The following is a 6,675-nucleotide window of genomic DNA, read 5'->3' on the forward strand; positions in this document are numbered from 1 at the left end:
AAGCTGATCTTGCCATTTAGATGCTGTTCGACATTGAGAGAGTTACGTAACCTCTCTTTTTTGTCTGCTTTTTTTTTTTTTTGCCTTTGGAAATGAAAATAATGCTTAAGTCGCAGTGTTGTTGGAAAGATTGGATCAGCTCACAGCATCCACAGGGCTCAGTGACCGTCTCATTTAGACGTCCTCTTTGAAAACACAAGTGTCCTGTCAAGGATTCCTACAACGCACTGAGAGCGCATCAATGAGCACTTCCCCGTCCCTGAATGATAATTAAAGCAAAGATTGACAGAAGGAAGTATCGAGGGGCAAGGGAGAGAGGATCTCGCAGGAAATGGGTGATCGCGCCAAAGACCTTGACTTCCTCACCTCCCAGCTTTGCCTGGGCTCAGGCCTTCAGGGGAAACTACGGTGTATAGAGAGTTTTCTTTATTTAATCCCTTCTAAGGTACAGACTTTTTCCACATTTAAAGATCTCTGATGTTTGAATTCATTTGACAGTTTATGTCATTTATAAATACAATTGTTTCTTTGGCGTCTAGGAAATAAGAGCACATCTTGTAACCAATGACATCCCAGTTTTGATGAATACAGTAACACTTTTTATAAGGACGACAGTTTCAGGAGTCTAGGGCCTGCCCTGGGATCTCATCACAGCTATTGTCCAAAACAGTAGCCGCTCGCCCGCTGTGGGTTTTGAGCGCTTGAAATGTGGCTGGTCCAAATGGTGATGTGGTGTAGTGCAAACGCTCGTCAGATTCTGAAGAACTAGTGCAGAAAAAAGTAACATTAAAACAGCTCACTAATACTTTTTTCATTCATTAAATGTTGAAATGATAATATTTGAGATATTGGGTTAAATAAACTATATTATTAAAACTGATTTCATCTGTTTCTTTTTACCTTTTTAAGGTGGGTACTAGAAACTTTCAGTTTCCGTATGCAGCCTGCGTTACACTTCTGGACAGTGCTGTCACCGAATGAGGATCTCAGAGATTGTCTATTGTGACCACCCTGTAGAAACTGGATGGACCTCAACCCAAAATTTGGCTCAGATGTCGAGACTGATTATGTCACATATCAAGAGGAGATGAAAAGGTTTGTTACTCATGCAATGAGGCTTTCGGGGGAGAGCAGAGTCCATCCCAGGCAGGTCCAAAAAGAGCCTGAGGGAGCAGGGAAAGGAGATTGGCTTGGGATTTTTCTGGTGGTAGGGGGTGGGACAGGGTGAGGGTTCCCGCGTGCTGGCAGAGCGTGAGTGACTTGAACCTCCCTGAGGGCACACCTGGGCTTTGCCAGAGGTGGGGCAGAACAGGAAGAGGGAAGGGTGAGGTTAAAAGCTGTCAATTCTAAATGCTGACAATAAAAGATTCAGACTTGTACATTATCTAATCCTGTGCCTTCATTTTACCAACGAGGACTCAGACACAGAAAGGGAAGGTGACTTGCCTGAGGTCACACAGCCAGCTTGTGGCAGCACTGGCACTGGAATCCAGGCCTCTGGGGACCAGAGATTTTTCCTCTCCCTCATAGTGTCTGATGGAAAGCCACCTTGGAGGACAAGAAGATTCTTTCTCCAGGAGATGGTCTTTGTGTTTTGTGGATCTGCTGGGAAGGAGGAAATGCTGAAAGCTGGCGGTCAGGTGCTGCCTGGGCCCCCAGGGACTCTGGCTCCTAGAGCAGCCCCAGGCCGACTTGGCTGATGTTTGCTGACAAGCTGGCTCAGGAAAGTGACTTGAAAAGTAAATACTAACTCAACACAAAATGAAAAGGAAACGAAGAGTCTGAAAAAAAACCAAAAACACAAACAAATCCGTGAGAAGAGAGTGGGCATTGTGCGCTCCCTCTTTTTGACATCAAAGTGTCTTTGAATGGAGCCAGGAAGCTCTCACATCTTTAAATCCACGTTTACTTGAGGTTTGAAAACTTCCAAGAGAGGTTAGCAGTCCGGGGACAGAGGGCTCCCACTGCACCACAGGAGCAGAGCTTAAATGCTTTACAAAGAAAAGGGAACACACTCGTTGGGGTTTGTTTTAATCCTTCCAGGAGAGTGGTGTGGAGTGTACAGCATGCATTTGGAAGCCCGAGTACTTAAACACACATCTGGGAAGGTTCAGAATCTTCGCCTGGTTCTCGGTGTCTCTGAAGTGTTAGTAGTCCAGTGTCTTGTTTATTGTGCCACACAAAAATAAATCTGAATCTGTTTTGATTTTTCTGATTCTCTTCCACTCTGGAAGTAGAGCAGCCTTTTTGGTGGAAGTGACTTGCATAAAGTCTCAAATAATTACCAATTCCAGCTGACACTCGCTGGGACCCTGGAACTCGCTCCATCTGCTGCCTTCCAGGAAGAACAAAGGATGGAAGGAGTTGCTGGAGAACCAGAGAAAGAGCGCCTCCTATATTATGGCCAACACAGAGAATTCCATAAAGATTTGCATGTGGAGTCAGCCCACAATTGTCTGGCGAATGGGAGAAGATAGATATGAAAAGGTAAAAGCTGTGGAGAACACTCGATGACTTATATTTAGCTTTGAACTGTTTTTGGTTGGTACCGTCTTTTGAATATGGGGATTTTATAGTTAAAACAATATCAACATATATCAAGTATGTGTTCTGTGCCAAGCCTGGGGTAAGCAATTTCACATTTCTGATATCGTCTCTGTTGATACTATTATTTACTGTCTGAAGGGCTTCTTCACCTGGAGAGGAATGCTTGCTACTATCTATCTTTTCTTTGATGCTCAATTTATTAACTTTTCGGACTTTATGAAACAATAAGCATTTCTTTAATGATTAAATAATATTCCGCTAAATATTTATACACTGCTTAACACAGCTAAGAAGTCAAAATTTAGGAGTTTGAGAAGATATTTTCCCCCCAAAACTTAGGAACTTATTTGATTAAACTCTCTCTCTCTCTCCCTTTTTTTTTTTTTTGCTGAGGAAGATATGCCCTGAGCTAACATCCGTGCCAATCTTCCTCTATCTTTTAGTATGTGGGCTGCCAGCACAGCATGGCTGCTAACAGAGTGGTGTGGGTCTGCACCTAGAAACTGAACCTGGGGTGCCAAAGTGGAACACGCAGAGTTTAGCCACTAGGTCACGGAGGCTGGCCCAGATTAAACCCTTCTAAACAGTTAATTTTCACAAGTCCAATGTATCAGATTCTCTTAAATGCTCTGAATAACCTAAGAAGGAGATAAAACACACACAGTATCACAATGATTGCAGACCTTGTTCTTAACACTTACACGGTTGATTTCAGTGTTGGATTATTTCTAGCCACATCTGTTTCCTCATTCTCCCTCTTGCTTCGCAGTAATTTTACCAGACCAACTTAGACGGCAGTTCTGGGATGCACCGGTGGATTCTTGGTCCAGACGTGGAACCTGTTTTTTAAGTTCAAGATGAGTTTAACCACAACCCAGGTTGATGGCCCTGACTGGGTGGTTTAATTTATTTTTCTCTTTAGTCACAGGATTTTAGGATTGTGAGCCTTTTGATATTTGTCGTCTTTCTCACTGTCCTGCCATTATTGGGTATTGGCCAGGTCTTTAAGTAGAATCAGAACACAGTTATGCTTTCCTAGTATCGCATTATTATTAACGAGTGCATTTAGACGATGCGTTTTGTGTAGTAAACTCTCTTCCTTGGGCTGTATGGGGGATGCTGCGAAGAGCCCTCCCCACTGGCCCTCGTTCCTCCAGTGGGGAGGCACGTTGTCTGCTGATGGCTCATAGCAAAGTCCTCCCTCAGAAACTGTCCTTGGACAGAGGGAGCTGCCTCGCCCCAAGGACAGGTTGGCGTGGTGGTACAGGTGCCCTATCCGCTTGCCTCAATAGCCATTCCAGCTTTAGAGCTCCCCGTGAAATAGGCTTAGATCTTTGTTGCCACTGTATCACACTTCAGCTCTCCCTTGTGCTCCATTCTGCTTCCCTCACTTGCTTACAGGGGTTCTTTCCAACAAGACACCCCAGTAAACCTCCACCCTGGACTTTGTTTTCAGGGAGTCCACCTACAAAGGCTAGTGCCAGGCATAGTCCTACAAAGCAGAATCCAAATTAGGATTTTGGACCCTGGGGGATGATGCCACTGACCAGGTGGCCATGAGGACTCCATCATTGTTAGTAGCCCCATGATGGTGGGATGGTGCAGTTGCTAAAATTTCTCTGGGGGTGAACTGAGATGGGATACCAGTGAAAGGGAATTCACTGGCAGATGTAATGTTCAGCGCTTTAGAGGTTCAGAGCAAGTAAAAATTTTTAAGATTGTGAATTGGATGGCAATTGTCAGGGGATATCAAGGCATTGAGAAAAACGAAAGTCTGAAGGTGATTAAACACCAATTTAAGGTGAAGTGTGAAAAGCAGAGGGCCTCCTTGCAACATATAAAGAGACTCTCATTTCCAGCAGCCAAAGGGCAGAAAATGCTCAGCATCAAGTCTAGGATTTAATTATAATGTCGACGCAGCTCTGGAAGAGGTTGAATTCTCAAACCTGGCAAATCTCCTGCCCTAAGGTCAGAGTCCTGATGAGAAAGGTGTGGGACTCTTAGACTTGGGATGGGATCACTTGAGTTAGTGTAATCGACACTCTTTATCCCTTGAGTCTCCTGAACTTTCTGAGCCTGCAGAAATGGCCACAGTCCTCACTATTAAAGACTGGTGCACCCCTTTCTTGAAGACAAGGCAAAGATTTTTGCCTTGAAAAAGACGTCACCAATCCCGTCTACCCCCAGGATCTATCTCTACATGGTTATCCTTTCTACCATATAACCTGGCCGGAGAAGTCCGGGCCTACTAAGGGAGGAAAGGTAGCAAGAATACCTGGCCAACATGTGGTACCAGAGCTGGAAGAGTATGAACGGGAGTCAGGATCAGTTGGGGCTGTTGGTGAAGGGGAAGTACACAGTTGGTTAAAGGAGGGTTTATTGAAATGGGAACACTCTCACAGGATATATGATTTAACACTTTGGCACGGACCCCAGGGGAGGATGCTAACACGCTGCTAACACACTGCCCTTGGAAGCTTGGAGAAAGTGATGGTCTACGCTAAGTGAAGTAGAAATGCCAGAACTGTGTGGTAGTTGGGAGAAGGGATCAAAGGCTGAGAAGTGGGCATGCTAGAGAGAAAATACGAAGTAAGGACAAAAAAATATACCAACTAACTATGTTCCATGGGAAGGCCAGAAGAACCATCCATTTAACAAACAATAAGTAATGAGCAGGAAGGACACTAGCATCACGGAATGGTTCAGTGTTGGCTGTGCTCTGAAGGGCACGGCTGAAAGTAGGTGATGCTGTTCCAGGACCGAGTTCGGTGATAGCAATGGGGCTGATAGGATCCAGGCGGTGGTACTTAACTATCAAAAGCAAGGAGGGCACAGTTATCGTAATGAACGGCACAGGTCGAAGTGGCAGCCAGAAACCCTGAGCCACTGAGAGCTATGGAGATGGTTAGTAAAATGTAGTGTCTCTACAGGTGAGATCGACGGGCAGCCAACAAAGGATGGCTCAGCCCATCCAATCAAAAGACGTCAAAGCTAGACCATGAGGAGGTCGAGGGAACTACTCCAATAAAAGTTCATGAAGGCCCTTGTCCAGTTTCCAGACTTGAGCCAGTTTTTGGACAGAACCTGTTGACTGAAGGAAAGGCAGATTCTCCAGGACGAAGGAACTTGCAACACCACGCAGGTAAATATGATAATAATTCCTCGGATAATAATTCCCCAAAGGGCCTCCAATGGTACTCAGGTAACTGGATGAAGTTACTCTGGTAACTGCACACCCAAATATTTCAAACAGAGTTGGCAGCAGAGTCTCAGTTGACCTTGATACCCGGGGTCCCTCCCTCTTAGACAGCCTAGGTCCAACATACATAGTCCATTGAGTCCACGGAAGCATCCAGAGGTCGTTTCCCTGGAACAGACATACTTGGTAGTTTGTAGAACTGCCGTTTTATTCCTTGGCTTCTAAGCTAAGGGATATTGTGAGGAAAAAGCCAAGTGGAAGCCTTTGGAACTGCTCTCCTCCTAATGGTCACATGGGCTATTACTTTGTTGGCCCTCAATGAGCCACACCTTCCAATAGTCACACCTATGTGTAGTCCCCTCCAGCATCGACTCTGAGCTTGGGAAAATGGATGTGGGCAGGCATGATGCAAGCAAAGGCTGAGAAGAGTCTGCACGTGGTGGCTTGTCTTCTTGGAGTGCTTGCTCTGGGGATCTGTTAGCCATGGAAAGAAGCTCTAGGTAGCCACATGAAGAGACGACACGGAAAGAGAGGCCCCAGCCTGCCAGCCCTCCCTGCTAATGTGCCCACCACATGAGTGAAGCTGTCTTGGACATTCCTGCCATCTGACTGCATCTGCTTGAGAGACTCCAAGCAAGACCAGCAGAAGAACGATCCAGTTCAGCCCTGTGAACCCACGCGTTGGTTCTAAGTAATAAAATGGTAGCTGTTTTAATCCCCCACGTTTTGTGGTTATTTGTTATTCAGTAACAAGTAGCTTAAACAACTGTAAATTAAAAGCAATATAGCATCCTGAGGGGAATGGCAGAGATTAGTATAACTGATGAAGCCCTAAACCCTCTCAAAGCACAGAATTTTTTTGTATTTAATTATTTTATTGAGGTCACATTGTTTAAAACATTGGGTAATTTCAGGTGCACATTGTTGTA

The 6,675-nt window shown here is 45.1% G+C and overlaps 1 long non-coding RNA gene across 1 annotated transcript; it reads left to right on the forward strand.

The window, feature by feature from the left end:
• Positions 1 to 309: 309 nt before the first annotated feature.
• On the forward strand, positions 310 to 6,466 carry LOC102148858 (uncharacterized). The gene is made up of 6 exons (XR_011427379.1): positions 310 to 445; positions 910 to 1,095; positions 1,531 to 2,487; positions 3,317 to 3,425; positions 5,478 to 5,689; positions 6,102 to 6,466. It is a non-coding gene; the product is annotated as an uncharacterized lncRNA (long non-coding RNA).
• The last annotated feature ends 209 nt before the right edge of the window (positions 6,467 to 6,675 follow it).

This window comes from Equus caballus, chromosome 16 (genome assembly GCF_041296265.1).
Source record: "Equus caballus isolate H_3958 breed thoroughbred chromosome 16, TB-T2T, whole genome shotgun sequence".
NCBI lineage: Eukaryota > Metazoa > Chordata > Mammalia > Perissodactyla > Equidae > Equus > Equus caballus.